This window comes from Tachypleus tridentatus, chromosome 11 (genome assembly GCF_004210375.1).
Source record: "Tachypleus tridentatus isolate NWPU-2018 chromosome 11, ASM421037v1, whole genome shotgun sequence".
Lineage (NCBI taxonomy): Eukaryota > Metazoa > Arthropoda > Merostomata > Xiphosura > Limulidae > Tachypleus > Tachypleus tridentatus.
Genome location: NC_134835.1, coordinates 19,780,398 through 19,798,531, shown reverse-complemented (window position 1 = coordinate 19,798,531; position 18,134 = coordinate 19,780,398). Strand labels below are relative to the sequence as shown.

Below are 18,134 nucleotides of genomic sequence, written 5' to 3'. Positions count from 1 at the left end.
CTCGTCTATATACAGTCACGTGAGAAAGTTATGACACCCTATGAAAGCCTGTGTATTTTTGTAATATTTTTGGATATATAGATATTTAATCTCAATTTCAACAATACTGAGAGATTATAGGAATATAACTAAACAATTAAAACTGAAGAAAAGACTTTTCAAGATCTTCTGTAAACGCATTTCTACAAAAATGCATATTGTAACTGAGGAAAAAGTTAGGACACCCTACCCCCTAATAGCTAGTGTTACCCCGTTTGGCTGAAATAACTGCAGTGAGTCGCTTCTTGTAGCCATCTACCAGTCTCTTATATCAGTCTGAAAGAAGTTTGCCCCACTCCTCAATGCAAAATTCTGTCAGCTGTGAGATGTTTGAGGGGTTTCTTGCATGTACAGCCCGTTTCAAGTCACCCCACAGCATCTCAATGGGATTTAGAATTGGGCTTTGACTCAGCCATTCCAGGACTCTCAATTTCTTAGTTTTTAGCCAGTCCTTGGTGGATTTACTGGTATGTTTTGTGTCATTGTCGTGCTGCAGGGTCCAGTTCCGCTTCAGCTTTAATTTTCTTACAGATGGTCTCACATGATCCTCAAGCACCCTCTGATACACAGTATAATTCATGGTGGATTCTATGACTGTGAGCTGTCCAGGTCCTGGTGCAGCAAAGCAGCCCCAAACCATGACACTTCCACCTCCATGTTTCACAGTTGGTATGAGGTTCTATTCCTGGAATGCTGTATTTGGTTTACGCCAAACATGTCCTCTATTCTGGTGACAAAATAGTTCAATTTTGGACTCATCTGTCCAAAGAACATTATTCCAGAAGTCCTGGTCTTTGTCTAAATTCTCTCTGGCAAACTTCAATTTTGGCCTTAATGTTTCTCTCAGAGAGCAAAAGTTTCCTTCTTGCACACCTCCTATGCAAGTTACACTTGTGCAGTCTCTTTCTGATTGTAGAGGCATGCACTTTTACATCAACAGTAGCCAGAACCTGCTGTAGGTCCCGTGATGACATGTTAGGGTGTTTGGAGACCTCTTTTAGCATCTTGCGGTCTGCTCTCGGGATGAACTTGCTTGGACGACCAGACCTGGACATGTTGGCTGTTGTTTTAAAAGCCCTCCACTTATCGATTATTTTCCGGACAGTGGAATGGCTGATTTCAAAATCTTTTGGGATCTTTTTAAATTCCTTACCAGCCTCATAAGCTACTACAATTTTTCTTTCTGAAGGCCTCAGACAGCTCTTTTGCTCTCACCATGGTGCTCACTCTCACTTCAACAGTCAGGAGCACACCAAACTAAATGTCTGAGGTTCAAATAGTGCAAGCCTCATTAAAAATACTGAGTAACGATCTTCTAATCATGTGCCCCTCGTGTGATACATCTGTGTGTGAGTTGAGCCATTTTACATGTGAATACATGTGGGGTGTCCTAACTTTTTCCTCAGTTAGAATATGCATTTTTGTAAAAATGCGTTTACAGAAGATCTTGAAAAGTCTTTTCTTCAGTTTTAATTGTTTAGTTATATTCCTATAATCTCTCAGTATTGTTGAAATTGAGATTAAATATCTATATATCCAAAAATATTACAAAAATACATAGGCTTTTATAGGGTGTCCTAACTTTTTCACATGACTCTAGACCTCATGGTATACTGTTTCTAGTTTCTGGTACATATGCGTCTTACGGGACAATGTTTTTGGTTTCTTTCCTTTAGAGGTCTTAGGACACTTTTTTGTTTTCTGGTCTATAAAAATCAAAATACATATTGTTTCTGGTTTATGGCATATAGAGGTTTAAATGTTTACTATATCTGGCATATAGAGGTTTCAGAACATAAAATTTCTGGTTTCTGGAATACAGAGGTCTCAAGATATACTGTTTTAAATTTCTGGTCTATACAGATCTGTTTTTTAGCTTATAGAGATCTTACGGTATACCGTTTCTTGTTTCTGTCCCGTAGAGGTATCAGGGTATATGTTCCTGTTTTCTAGCCTATACGGTTCTCAGTGTTTACATTTTATAATCTTACAATATATCGCTTCTGATTTCTGGCCTATACAAAATTCAATGTATATTGTTTTGTGTCATGGCATATAGAATTCTCAAAGAATACTGTTTCTGGTTTCTGAGCAGTAGAAGTTTCAATGTATAATGTTTTTGGTGTCTGCATTACAAAGGTCTCAGTGAATACTGTTTCTGGTTTCTGAACAGTAGAAGTTTTACTGTATAATGTTTTTGGTGTCTGCATTACAGAGGTCTTAGTGAATACTGTTTCTGGTTTCTGAGCAGTAGAAGCTTCAATGTATAATGTTTTTGGTGTCTGCATTACAGAGGTCTCAGTGAATACTGTTTCTGGTTTCTGAACAGTAGAAGTTTCACTGTATAATGTTTTTGGTGTCTGCATTACAGAGGTCTCAGTGAATTTTGCGTTTGTTTTTATTTGCTGCTTTATTTAGTATTTGGGTGTTTTCTATGATTATGTTGTGGTTATTTGATTTGCAGTGTTCGAAAACGTGGGAAGGTGACTTTTTGTGTTCTTTGAATCTGGTTTCCATTTTTCTACTTGTTTCTCCAATATAGAAGTCGTGGCAGTTATCACATTGTATTTTATAAATAATGTTGGTGTGATGTTTGTCAGTGTGGTGTTCGCTCCTCTATATAAAAAATTTCTTGACCTAAACCAGCCGTCTTTACATATATATTTCTCTACAAGTGGGTTTTCTCGTCATCACTGATTAAAAAACCATACTGTTTGCCAAGGCTTAGCAAAATCCAAACCATGGACTTCACATCCTTACAAGTAAGTACTCTTTCACTGGAGAATCATCCAACCAACAAATACGTTGTCTACACACAAAACTTGAAGTAACACCTCGGTCTCATCTAAGGAAGAAGTCGTGGCTTGAAGTGGCTGCACTGGCTTGCCAGAAGATCTGCAATTCATATTCCCTTTTCAATCAACCTCCATGGCTTTGGTCTGCAGAAGATAAATGGCCGTGCCAACTGCAGTGAGTATCATGTTCAACAGAGAGAGGCCTCAAGGTGCAGTGGAAGCGGCATGTCAGAAGATGTTCCAGAAACTTGGACAGAAGGGAAATCTGTTCAAAAGATTGCAGAGAGTGGCCTCAAGATGCAGTGGAAGCGGCATGCCAGAAGATGTTCCAGGAACTTGGACAGAGGGGAAATCTATTCAACAGAGATTGCAGAAAGTTGCCTCAAGGTGCAGTGGAAGCGGCATGCCAGAAGATGTTCCAGGAACTTGGACAGAAAGGAAATCTGTTCAAAAGAGATTGTAGAGAGGGGCCTCAAGGTGCAGTGGAAGTGGCATGCCAGAAGATGTTCCAGGAACTTGGACAGAAGGAAAATCTGTACAAGAGATTGTAGAGAGTGGCCTCAAGGTGCAGTGGAAGCGGCATGCCAGAAGATGTTCCAGGAACTTGGACAGAAGGGAAATCTGTTCAAGAGATTGTAGAGAGTGGCCTCAAGGTGCAGTGGAAGCGGCATGCCAGAAGATGTTCCAGGAACTTGGACAGAAGGAAATCTGTTCAAGAGATTGTAGAGAGTGGCCTCAAGGTGCAGGGAAGCAGCATGTCAAAAGATGTTCCAGGAACTTGGTCAGAAGGAAATCTGTTCAAGAGATTGTAGAGAGTGGCCTCAAGGTGCAGGGAAGCAGCATGTCAAAAGATGTTCCAGGAACTTGGTCAGAAGGAAATCTGTTCAACAGAGATTGTAGAGAGTGGCCTCAAGGTGCAGTGGAAGCGGCATGCCAGAAGATGTTCCAGGAACTTGGACAAAAGGGAAATCTGTTCAAGAGATTGTAGAGAGTGGCCTCAAGGTGCAGGGAAGCGGCATGTCAAAAGATGTTCCAGGAACTTGGTCAGAAGGGAAATCTGTTCAAGAGATTGTAGAGAGTGGCCTCAAGGTGCAGGGAAGCGGCATGTCAAAAGATGTTCCAGGAACTTGGTCAGAAGGGAAATCTGTTCAACAGAGATTGTAGAGAGTGGCCTCAAGGTGCAGTGGAAGCGGCATGCCAGAAGATGTTCCAGGAACTTGGACAGAAGGGAAATCTGTTCAAGAGATTGTAGAGAGTGGCCTCAAGGTGCAGGGAAGCGGCATGTCAAAAGATGTTCCAGGAACTTGGTCAGAAGGGAAATCTGCTCAAGAGATTGTAGAGAGTGGCCTCAAGGTGCAGGGAAGCGGCATGTCAAAAGATGTTCCAGGAACTTGGTCAGAAGGGAAATCTGTTCAACAGAGATTGTAGAGAGTGGCCTCAAGGTGCAGTGGAAGCGGCATGCCAGAAGATGTTCCAGGAACTTGGACAGAAGGGAAATCTGTTCAAGAGATTGTAGAGAGTGGCCTCAAGGTGCAGGGAAGCGGCATGTCAAAAGATGTTCCAGGAACTTGGTCAGAAGGGAAATCTGTTCAACAGAGATTGTAGAGAGTGGCCTCAAGGTGCAGTGGAAGCGGCATGCCAGATGTTCCAGGAACTTGGACAGAAGGGAAATTTGTTCAACAGAAATTGCAGAGAGTGGCCTCAAGGTGCAGTGGAAGCGGCATGCCAGAAGATGTTCCAGGAACTTGAACAGAAGGGAAATCTCATCATTGCAACAGGCGACTCGTTAACATCAGAGATCATGAGAGCAGGTTGGTGATTTGCTGCGTTTCTAGATGCCACACCCATAACTGAGAATTCTGGAGCATGCACCCTGTACACAAGTAGCACCAGGATGGAACTTGAGGCTGTCAAGCAAGCTATTGGATGGCTTGTCCGAGAATCCTCTGATGTCACTACAGTTGTGTTTGCCACCAACTCCATGGCAGTGTTTCAGAGAATCCAGCGCAGCTGGCTATCTAATGGGTGAAGAGAGGCTACAACTTATCTCCATGATAATTCTCCCACTTTCTGTGTAAAGTGCATTAAGAAGGCTGACAAACTTGCAGCAACAGCCGAACCAACAAACCAGATGACACTCTTTCCTCAAGATATAACACTCTTGTGCCAGCAATCAGTACGCCAAAGTATCAAAGAGTCTTTCATGCACTCAGAAGATAGAGACAGAATTCTCAGCCTCAGAACCCCTTTTGGCATCTCTCGTGAGCCAAAACAAAGGCATGGACAGATGTCACAGGAATCAGTTGATCACCGCAACATTAGCAGAAATACACTCGACCTCCTGGTGACCAGAAGGGTCAAGGTGAAGAGGATTTGTGATCCCCTGGACACACCTTCCGGGATGCTCACCGGCCAACCCAAGAACTCAAGTAACTCGGCTATATTGTTTCTGGTTTCTTGCTTATCGAAGTTTCATTGTATATGTTCTTATTTTCTAGCCTATTGAGTTATATTTCCGTCGGTAGACGTATATGTCGCAGGGTACACGGTTCCTCGTTTCCTGGCCTATATATGTCCCAGGGTTTACAGTTTGTTTTCTGACTTATAGGGGTCTTATAATTTACGGTTTGTGATTTCTGGACTATAGAAGTATAAGATTATACTCTTTGTGGTCTATAGACGTTTTAGTGTATACAGTTTCAGATTTCATAATATACTGTTTTGGATTATGGCCTCTACATGTTTCAGTGTATACTGTTTCTGGTCTTGGGTCAATAGAAATTTCAGTACACACTAGTTCTGGTGTTTGGCCTATATAGGTGGTTCATGAGAGCCTAGATACATTTATAGATTCAATAAATACTTTTCGTTATCCCCTTCTCAAAGAAAAACAGTTTTGGTTTACGTATAACCACCTATTCTACATTAAAGATGTCTTTAAGCATGCTCTACACAAAGGATCCATCAAACATAGCCACTCTTTTAATATTATGCTTGATGTCTTTAAGCATGCTCTACACAAAGGATCCATGAAACATAGCCACTCTTTTAATATTATGCTTGATGTCTTTAAGCATGCTCTACACAAAGGATCCATGAAACATAGCCACTCTTTTAATATTATGCTTGATGTCTTTAAGCATGCTCTACACAAAGGATCCATGAAACATAGCCACTCTTTTAATATTATGCTTGATGTCTTTAAGCATGCTCTACACAAAGGATCCATGAAACATAGCCACTCTTTTAATATTATGCTTGATGTCTTTAAGCATGCTCTACACAAAGGATCCATGAAACATAGCCACTCTTTTAATATTATGCTTGATGTCTTTAAGCATGCTCTACACAAAGGATCCATGAAACATAGCCACTCTTTTAATATTATGCTTGATGTCTTTAAGCATGCTCTACACAAAGGATCCATGAAACATAGCCACTCTTTTAATATTATGCTTGATGTCTTTAAGCATGCTCTACACAAAGGATCCATGAAACATAGCCACTCTTTTAATATTATGCTTGATGTCTGTAAGCATGCTCTACACAAAGGATCCATGAAACATAGCCACTCTTTTAATATGATGCTTGATGTCTTTTCAAAGTCAACTAATATTTTTTCTCTACCCATGTTCGTACATTTTTCTTCATTTTCTTTCTTAAAAAACACAAAACTTGTTAGGGTTATAAAGTGTACTTTTTAATACCACTTTTCTTAATGAATCTTCACAATCTTTTCCATTGATCACAGTGTTTTTGTTCTTTCTACTAACTGTTAGACCATAACTAACAACCTGTCTTTTATACATCTGTAAGACAACTGTTCGTTAACAACCTGTCGTTTATACATCTGTAAGACAACTGTTCGTTAACAACCTGTCGTTTATACATCTGTAAGACGACTGTTCGTTAACAACCTGTCGTTTCTACTTATACATCTGTAAGACAACTGTTCGTTGACAACCTGTCGTTTCTACTTATACATCTGTAAGACGACTGTTCGTTAACAACCTGTCGTTTCTACTTATACATCTGTAAGACAACTGTTCGTTGACAACCTGTCGTTTCTACTTATACATCTGTAAGTCGACTGTTCGTTAACAACCTGTCGTTTCTACTTATACATCTGTAAGACGACTGTTCGTTAACAACCTGTCGTTTCTACTTATACATCTGTAAGACAACTGTTCGTTAACAACCTGTCGTTTCTACTTATACATCTGTAAGACAACTGTTTGTTCTCTTCCTTATTGTCAACCATGACACCAATAAAGACATTGATATTTCACACAAATAGGACTAGATATTTGAGAAAAACATTTCGAATAAAGGTGATGGAAGAATAATGTTGTTGTTTTTTCCCTAAGGTTTGGTGAAGAGATGTAAGGTAAATACGAAGTGTTCCATTATTGACTGAAATTCCTTTCGTTATGGTGAGAGGTCGTTAGCGTGCGAGAATTTTCCTGAAACAAAGGAAGCCAGTAAGGTTGAAGAGTCGATTAAGGTGCTGTTATGTGATACAGGTTGATTGGATAAAATTATTTTGTCATGCATTTTGTGAGAAACTAAAAAACTGTCTCAACTTTATTAAGCCTAATAATTACCTATAACTAATAATATAAATTTTTGCATTAAAAGACAAAAATCAAACTGTTCCAGTTCTATTTCCCATTATATTTAACTTAGTGCAAGTCTGAAAAAACTATTTTCCAAGAAATTAGTTTACAAGTATTGCTATCAAATTAGTTTTCAAGTATTGCTATCAAATTAGTTTTCAAGTATTGCTACCAAATTAGTTTTCAAGTATTGTTATCTCGTTTATCAGTTACAAATAAACAATAAATAAATAGAAATATTAATTTATTTTTTACCGAGGTTTCATTTGATACTTCCTTATTTATTCTTTAAGGGTTATGTAAGATAATTCCCGCAGACATTTGTATTTCTAGATGGAAAGGCTTCTTTATTTCAAGAAGTTAACTGTAACGTAGACAAATTAGTTTAAAACGAATTTCATCTCACTGATATCATGATTTACTAACCTAATCTGTTACCCACGTTGTTGTTTCATAAGATCACGTGAATAATAATTATGTAAAATGTATCTTACGTAAAATCCACTTTTTATACAACATCAGTAACAACAGAAATATGTCTTCATGTGACTAGCCCCTCACCCTAGGGCTACACTGTAAGCATGAGAGCTGATAAAGCTAAATTTGATGTTCAGTCCCTGCAATAAGCATAGAGGATGTATAAACATTTCAGAAATCTAAATACAATTTTTATTTATTGCTAAGGATTACAAATTTTATATCATCTTTTGTTCTTTCTTCACAAAATTGTGCACTTTTTAACATATATTTTAATTTATTTCTATAGCACCGTCAGTTTTATCACTTGTTTGTTATTTAGAGTAGTACAAGTTATGACAGCACGAATATTTCCCAAGATTCTTAATTTATAAAATATTTTACAAGAGATGTTTAGTTAGGGTTTTAAACTTATGACTGAAGAATCTTGGCTTCTGTGTAGTCACTCAGGTTACAAAGTAATGGGCTGGTTGTAACTTGAAACCTTTCTACTAGGTTTAGATCTGGCAGATTATAGCCCTAGAAGTCAGTCATTCATTTATGTTGGGACATCTCCGTTACAGAGGTTGGTTCCAACTGACTGCCATCACTGTCCTTCGTGTCCCCTCTGAGATCTTAAAGCTTATCCACTGTTTGAAACTATCCTCCAGTTCCATTCCTTAACATCTTCTAACATAAACGTTTCCATCTTATTATGCCTTACTATGTATTCTTAGCTCAGTTTACGAAATGACCCTCGCGTGTAGGCTTTGGTCGTAGCAACCCCCGTTAATTGTACAAGAACAAAAAATATCGTGGTTTTTGGCGAAGTTCATAACAAAAGTGTTATCTGCCTGTTTCTGAGATTAAAAAAAAAGTTAACTTATTTTTTACAACTTATTCTCTCCCTTGAAAACCTATTTGTGGCCTGAAAGAGGTCGTGACCTATCGTTTGAGAAACATTGGTCTAAAGTATATTATTTCTCTTACTTTATGTGTTCATGAGTTCTTATTTTTACATTCAGCTTTTAAGATCTCTTTATTGGTTGATTTTTAATTTATCCGTGATATGTCTTTGGAATATCCGTATCTCAAACACTTCAATTGATTGTCCAAATCTCTGTACCACAGTGTATACATATATCATCTCGTTTTTAATTTGATATTAATTTTGGTTGATATAAGAATTTGTTTAAAATTGTTAAAGACATTTTTTTCAATAAGTACTGCATTTTTTTTACTTCTGTCTGGTCGGTGGATGCAGCAGATAGCCTGATGTGGCTTTGTTATACCCACACTCGATACTCCTTGGTGGACGCAGCAGATAGCCTGATGTGGCTTTGTTATACCCACACTCGATACTCCTTGGTGGACGCAGCAGATAGCCTGATGTGGCTTTGTTATACCCACACTCGATACTCTTTGGTGGACGCAGCAGATAGCCTGATGTGGCTTTGTTATACCCACACTCGATACTCTTTGGTAGACGCAGCAGATAGCCTGGTGTGGCTTTGTTATACCCACACTCGATACTCTTTGGTGGACGCAGCAGATAGCCTGATGTGCCTTTGCTATAAGAAAAAACACTCATAAACGTATCTCTTCTACACTCATGCTATCTTATGTGAATAATTATCCAAGACAAATAAAGTTTTTAATTTTTACAGTTCCTTTCATGTTTTTATTATTTTAAATTTGGACTTTTGTTTCTTCTAACTGATAACCATTGTCTTTCTTTTCTTAAGATCCACATTCAATCCATATCTTTGATTATTTATCCGCTGTGATTTGTCCTTGTATTACCTTGTATTACTTCTATGTCTCTCAAGTAATATCTTATTGTCGGATTTAACTGTTCCTATTTGCTCACACTACCAGTTGGTAATAAGTCAAATGTCCTTGCCGTTTAAACAGATGACGTGAAGACATTCTATTAACTTTCATTGAATTAGAAACCCTATGATTCGAGCGCTTTTGAAAGGGGCAAACTGGGAGTGGTAGTTTGTTTGTTTGTTTTGAAATTTCGCGAAAAGCTACACGAGGGTTATCTGCGTTAACTGTCCCTAATTTAGCAGTATAAGACTAAAGGAAAGGCAGCTAGTCATCACCAACCACCGCCAACTCTTGGGCTACTCTTTTACCAACAAATAATGGCATTGACCGTCACATTATAACTCCCCCACGGCTGAAAGGGCGAGCATGCTTGGTGCTACGGGGATTCGAACCCACGACCCTCAGATTACGAGTCGAACGCCTTAACACACCTGGCGCGCGATTGATGTATATAGAGAGTGTTTAGTGGCATCATGGTGTTCCGGGAATTGTTTATTTCTCTGTGTACTGCTGTGAGCGTCTTATTTCCTGTGCAACGTAGCTGATAGCGAGAGTGTGTGTGGAGAGGTGTTAGTGATATTTTAATTTTGAAATGGCTAAATTACGTGTATTTAAAAAATATATATGTTTTGGTGTTTAAGTAAAGTAAAATAAAAATAAAATATCTTGTAAAAGATATGTTTTATTTATTAATTAAAAAATTAGCTTTGATATTTCATGAAATATTAAGTGAAGAATAAAATTATTTTTCTTTTTCTGAGAGAAACTAATCACCAGAGGTCACTGATATCTGTCTCTAGATTCATTCTGAAAGTCTGAACACGTTCAATGGTAGACTTCGTCCAATATCTTGTTGTAATTTATAAAACAGACATAAATGTCATGTTCATGCATAAATCCCTCCTCTAGGAGTTGATGGTAAAAAACTCTCTTTAAAGTTTCAAGTTTTCTGGTCATGCAATGACTGTTGAAGTACTCTGTTAAATTTCAGAGACATTTATTCCTGTAGAAAGTAATCTGGTGCTTTGAAAGGAGTGGCGAACCTTTGTTTATCACCAGTTTTTAATATCTTTCTTATTATTTTCTTTGATTCATCCTTTTTGATTTTAAAAGTATAGAAAACACATCTTTGCTGTTTTTTCGGGAGGGTTAGAGTAAAAGTGGAAGTAAATACGTTTGATAAAAACTTATTCGCTGCTGGCTATTCGAAAGTTAACGGCAAATGGCTTTTCGAGATAGAACCTCAGATCATGAGAAATATAGTTTTTGATAGTCTAATTAAGGGCTCTTTATGTCTTCCTCAAATCTAACTTTTGCATTTGGATTCTTAAGTTGGGGAGAGGCAGCTTGATTCAGTTTATTAAACTTCTGGGAGTGTTGTCTCTTTGGTTCTGAGCCTTAGGGTACTAAAACAAACAAGTGTTGTTTGCGCCTAAGAAAGGTTTAACATTACTTCACATGACTTTTAGCTGCTTGTGTGTGAATTTTAGAAAATCACCATTGATCACGAATTATACACACATGTGTATTGAAGAATAAAAAGGACTACTAATAAAATAGTGTAGGTTTTCACCTAATAAAGACAATGCACTATTAATAATTCTATATTGGCCTATGTATAACATTTTAAAGAATACACAAGCTGAAGAAATATAAAACACTATGTAGATTCTTTATTTCAGCTAGAGTGATCTATTAAAACCCAAACATAACTAAATTATAGTTTCATTTCGACTTTACTTACTGATAAAGTATATTTTATTACAAGTTACAGCTTTTACGGTAAGTTTGTTTTCGAATTTCGTGCAAAGCTACACGAAGGCAATCTACGCTAGCCGTCCCTAATTTAGCAGTGCAGGGTCAGAGGGAGGCACCTAGTCCTCATCACCCACCACCAACTCTTTGGTTACTCTTTTGCCAACGAATAGTGGGATTGACCATTACATTATAAAGCCCCCACGGCTGAAAGGGCGAGCATGTTTGTTGCAAGAGGGATTCGAACCCACGACCCTCGGATTGCGAGTCGAGCGCCCTAACCATCTGCCATGCCGGGACTTTACGGTAAGTAAGATAAGTTTTAGAACAGGAATGAGCCGTGACTTAGCGGTAAGTAAGATAGGTTTTAGAACAGGAATGAGCCGGGACTTAGCGGTAAGCAAGATAAGTTTTAGAACAGGAATGAACCGGGACTTAGCGGTAAGTAAGATAAGTTTTAGAACAGGAATGAGCCGGGACTTAGCGGTAAGTAAGATAAGTTTTAGAACAGGAATGAGCCGGAAGTTAGCGGTAAGCAAGATAAGTTTTAGAACAGGAATGAGCCGGGACTTAGCGGTAAGCAAGATAAGTTTTAGAACAGGAATGAGCCGGGACTTAGCGGTAAGCAAGATAAGTTTTAGAACAGGAATGAGCCGGGACTTAGCGGTAAGTAAGATAAGTTTTAGAACAGGAATGAGCCGGGACTTAGCGGTAAGTAAGATAAGGTTTAGAACAGGAATGAGCTTGGACTTAGCGGTAAGTAAAATAAGTTTTAAAACAGGAATGAGCCGGGAGAGTGTTAGTAGATAAGTTTAGAACAGATAAGTTTATTAAGTAGAACAGGAATGATGTTTCAGTATTAAGTACACAGGTTTTTACAGTAAAGATCGTTTTAACTGAGTTAATATTGGAGGTACAGCTGGAGTTTCAAAACTCAGTGAAGTATTCATCGAATGACAATATGTAATTTTAAGTTAATATTGGAGGTACAGCTGTAGTTTCAAAACTCAGTGAAGTATTCATCGAATGACAATATGTAATTTTAAGTTAATAATGGAGGTACAGCTGTAGTTTCAAAACTCAGTGAAGTATTCATCGAATGACAATATGTAATTTTAAGTTAATAATGGAGGTACAGCTGGAGTTTCAAAACTCAGTGAAGTATTCATCGAATGACAATATGTAATTTTAAGTTAATAATGGAGGTACAGCTGTAGTTTCAAAACTCAGTGAAGTATTCATCGAATGACAATATGTAATTTTAAGTTAATAATGGAGGTACAGCTGGAGTTTCGAAACTCAGTGAGGTATTCATCGAATGACAATATGTAATTTTAGGTTAATATTGGAGGTACATCTGGAGTTTCGAAACTCAGTGAGGTATTCATCGAATGACAATATGTAATTTTAAGTTAATATTGGAGGTACAGCTGGAGTTTAAAACTCAGTGAAGTATTCATCGAATGACAATATGTAATTTTACCTCAACTTGGAAACTTGTTTGTGAGATCTATCGTTTCGCATTACAGCAGAGTGAAACATGCATGTCAAACTGATAAATACGTGCCCGGTTATTTCTGACTGTACCTAAAATATTATCTTTAATTAACCTGGATGTTTGATATGCCAGTTGGCAGTTCAGTATAATTACTTTATCCACAATAGTCCCACCGGCATTTAGGCTGAACTATACCTATATCTCTTCCTTTCGGAAACTTACGACTCTATTACTAATTTCACGAAGATGCGTTTGTTACATGAAACATTAAAGCTCAGAAGATCAGTTTCTTGCATAAGATAAGCTGTAATTAAGTACACGTGAATCACACTTGTTGGAACGTGGGTAATTACATAGAAACTGAGCAATACGGATAGAACAAACTACTTAGTAACTGTTTGTACAGTGATCTATTTTGAACAAGGAAGTAATTTGACAAATATCAGATGAACTAGTACATCCCATCGTTTGATATCTTCTGAAAAAAAAACTAAATATTTACATCATAAAAACGTTCATCGGTTAAGTCACGATATTTCCTCATTCACCCCTCATGAGGTTCAGCTTACTTACAGATACCAGAATGATTACTGCACTGGTAACTCCTGGTATGTGTTGGTAGTTGGAAATTAGGCACTTGATACAAAGTGTATGATACTTGGGATCTAATTCCAAGCAGTGTTATAGTTGTAGTTATATAGTTGTGTTTAACACATAACTCATGCCCGAGATTTATTCATTTTCTTCTATGTATGTATATATATATAGATATACTGCTGGCCAAAATCTTGAGGTCAATGAACATAAAGAAAAAATATGCATTTTGCGTTGTTAGACTCAACCACTTATTTGAGTAGAGCTTCGAAAGATGAAAATAAGAAAATTGAAAAAAACCTTTTTTAGTATTTAATAGGGAAAATGTGAACACTATGAAATTAGCCTAAATACTAGCTGGTCAAAGTTTAAGACTATACTGAAACGAAACGTTAATCGGTAAACACGTAACGAAATTTAGTAATTTGTGTTCAAGCATTAGCGTTGTCAACACCTCCCACTGACATCTCCTGTGTTACATTGGGTAAAAACATGGCAAAGGCTAAAAAGTTGACAGAGTTTGAACGTGGCAGAATTGTCGAGGTGCAAAATCAAGGTCTCTCTCAACGTGTCATCACTGGTGAGATTGGGTGTAGTAAAACTGATATTGTAAATTTATTAAACGACCCTGAGGGATACGGAACGATAATTTCAAGTGGTCGGCCCAAGAAAATTTCGCCGGCATCGAGTAGGAGGATTCGACGGGTTCTCCGGCAAGACACTAGCCGATCGTCGAACCAGATTAAGGCCCTTACGGATGCAGAATGCAGCTCAAGAACAATAAGGCGGCATTTACGAGAGAAAGACTTTAAACAAAGGCCGTGCCTTATTCCACCCCACGAAATAGCTCGGTTAAACTTTGCTGAGAAGCACCAAACATGGGACGTAGAAAAGTGGAAGAAGGTTTTGTTCTCTGATGAGAAAAAAATTTAACCTGAATGGTTCAGATGGCTTCCAAGTTACTGACACGATAAGGATATCCCACCGGAGACATTTTCTAAACGACACAGTAGAGGAGGTTCCATCATGATCTGGGGTGCTTTCTCCTTCCATGGAACAATGGAGCTTCAGGTTATACAGGGGTGTCAAACAGTAGCTGACTACATTGGCATGTTAGAGAGCATCCTTATTGACTGAAGGCCCTCTCTTGTGTGGAAATGACTGGATCTTTCAACAGGACAATGCTGCAATCCACAATGACCGCAGGACAAAGGACTTTTTTATGGCGAATAACGTGATTCTTTTGGACCATCCAGCGTGTTCGCCCGAACTGAACCACATTGAAAATGTTTGGGGGTGGATGGCAAGAGAAGTCTATAGAAATGGCCGTCAATTCCAAACAGTGCATGATCTTCGTAAAGTCATCTCTACCAATTGGAATAACATTCCAGCCAGCCTTTTGCAAACGCTTATATCGACCATACCAAAGCGAACGTTTGCAGTTATTCCCAATGACGGCCGTGCAACTCACTATTGAGACCTCTTGTTGGGCATTTCTCACCCTGTTTAGGACTTCTTTTTGGTACGGTTTTAAACTTTTAACCAGCTAGTATTTAGGCTAAGTTCATAGTGTTCACATTTTCCTTATTAAATGCTAAAAAGTTTTTTATTTTTATTTTCCATTTTCTTATTTTCATATTTCGAAGCTCTACTCAAATAACTGGTTGAGTCTAACAAAACAAAATGCATATTTTTTCTTTGTGTTCATTGGCCTTAAGATTTTGGCCAGCAGTGTAGATGGATGCTCAAATTTTGTCCTTAAAACTTGAACCCATATAAAAACTGGATCAACAATTTGACGTATTAAAGAAGATACTGGCTGTCACGAGATATGTTTGTCTTCAATAGGTGGGATGCTCCCCAGAATGTTGGTGATATTAAGATTTGTAATAATAATTGAAATGTTGTCGAATTTAATAACTATTAGCATGTATCTAGTACCTGGTACGTCCCTGTAGTTATACTGATATTTGTCTCTAGTACTTGAGATGTTCCTCAAATTGTTGGTCATACTGATGTTTGTCTCTAGTATTTGAGACATTTCTGCGTTGTTGGACATACAGAAGTTTATTTTTCATACTTTAGTACACTTTATCAAGTCTCTAAAATGATATACAAGCTGAATATTTCATCTTTAGACGATGATACAGGTATTGTTTGTTATCTTGAAGATTGTCTCATATGTCTCATTTATTATATAAATATTTATCCTATTTTGGAAATTGTTTCAAATAATTAACATGTTATACTAACTGGTAATTATTTGGGAAGTTTATTCCCAAGTAATTAAGAGATATGTACATCTACCTCTTTTATGAGGGTTGCTTTTCACGACACACAAAACATTGAATGGTAAACGGAAGATATGTTACAGTGACGACAAGGAAAACAAGTGCTCTTAACATGTTAACAACCTCTCTAGTCCCTTGTAGAAAGAATAATTTGTGTGTTTTGAAATTTATTAGTCGTTAAGATGTGGTTTATATAGTGATTTTAAAGAATCTTTGCTGGGTTTGAGATTAATTATAGAATTTTACGTGCTCGAAAAGCAATGAATAAGTCCCAAAGAAAACATATAGGCGTTTCTCTCTAATCGAGAGTCACGTGTTGAATGTAAGCCAACCAATCATATAAAGTAGTGCAAATGCACTACAAATGTCTCAGAAGAACAGTTTCCAAGCCAACGGGTACAATTACTTGACTATCTGGATAAGACACACAAAACGGAATGGTATAGTTACTTGGTTTGCTGGATGAGACACACAATTTCAATAACACAGTTACTTGGTTTCCTGGATAAAACACACAATTTTAATGAACAGTTACTTGGTCACCAGGATAAGGCAAAAAAATTTTTTTATAATTTAGCAGTGTAAGACTAGAGGAAAGGCAGCTAGTCATCACCACCCACCGCCAACTCTTGTGCTACTCTTTTACCAATAAATAGTGGGATTGACCGTTACTTATAATGCCCCCACGGATAAAAGGCGAGCATGTTTGGTGCGACAGGGATTTGAACCCGCGACCCTCAGATTACGACCCGAACACCTTAACCCACATGGCCTATTTTGTAGGTAAGAAGTGAGAGTGTAGTAACAAAACTATCTAGAAAACTGAGAGGTTCACAAGCAAACATTGAGACAGTGGTAACATAAGCTGTTTAAAACTTTGAATTAAACAAGTAAATCGTGTAAGTATCACAGACTGTTTATAAAACCGATAATTGTACCATTAAACACTAAGAGAGGGGGGAAACTGTTCGTAAAAATGAGAACCATTCATGTAAAGTGTCATACAGGGTTAACATGAACAGTTTAAAACTTAGAATTATTCAGTGAATAATGTGAAGGGTATAACAAACTGGATACTACAGAAGTGTAGAAGTACATGAGAGAATATGGATTGTTCAGTAAACAGTTGGAGACAGAAAGATTACAAGGACAGTTCCATAAACCATGAAAGAAAGAAAGGTCACATTGACCGTTCATGAAATATACAATGAAACAAAAAGGAAGTTATTCAGGTTGTTAAGGATATTTATAATTTAAAAATACCAAATGGATTTTTAATACAGTAAAATTAATGAAATCTATTTTATGTATTTCATTTAAAGGCGTCTGCAAATGTATTAAATCAAATCTTATTGTATTCTAAGTATCGTTGTCTGAGAACTGAGTTGCTGCATCCGATCAACAATTCTTGAAGACCAGACAATAACTGCTAGATATAAAACTGATAACTTTAGGGTTCCGCACTGGTTGCTTTCATTCGCGACTCGTTAATCTGATCACAACGCCTTAGTTGAGGCAAAAATATAACATGTTACGCTTTTGAACAACACAGGAACGATTGGTTTCCTGCTCATCTGTTCTCGTGACGATTGGTTTCCTGCTCATCTGTTATCGTGACGATTGGTTTCCTGTTCATCTATTCTTGTATTAAATTATTACAATATTTATTACAATGCATTATCTACTTATTTATTACATTACATTATCTACTTATTTATTTCAATACATTATCTACTTATTTATTACAATACATTATCTACTTATTTATTACATTACATTATCTACTTATTTATTACAATTACAATACAATACATTATCTACTTATTTATTTATTACTATTACATTACATTATCTACTTATTTATTTCAATACATTATCTGCTTATTTATTGCAATACATTATCTAGTTATTTGTTACAATACATTATCTGCATTTATTACAATACTTATTATTTATTACAATACATTATCTACTTATTTGTTACAATACATTACCTACTTATTTATTACAATACTGCTTATTTATTTTCTTACATTTTGCTTATTTATTACAATACATTATCTTGCTTATTTTACATTACTGCTTGTTACAATGCATTATCTGCTTGTTTGTTACAATACATCTGCTTATTTGTTACAATACATTATCTGCTTATTTATTACAATGTTATCTGCTTACATTTATCTGCATTTTGTTACAATACGTTACCTGCTTATTTGTTACAATACATTATCTACTTATTTATTACAATACATTA

The 18,134-nt window shown here is 37.0% G+C and overlaps 1 long non-coding RNA gene across 1 annotated transcript in view; it reads left to right on the top strand.

Moving 5' to 3' along the window:
* The window catches only part of LOC143231509 (uncharacterized), a 49,348-nt gene extending 40,037 nt beyond the window's left edge, over positions 1 to 9,311 (top strand). The window contains exons 2-3 of the long non-coding RNA XR_013016956.1: positions 7,202 to 7,357; positions 9,171 to 9,311. This is a non-coding gene — a long non-coding RNA (uncharacterized LOC143231509). The remainder of the gene's footprint in view (positions 1 to 7,201; positions 7,358 to 9,170) is intronic.
* Positions 9,312 to 18,134: the final 8,823 nt, after the last annotated feature.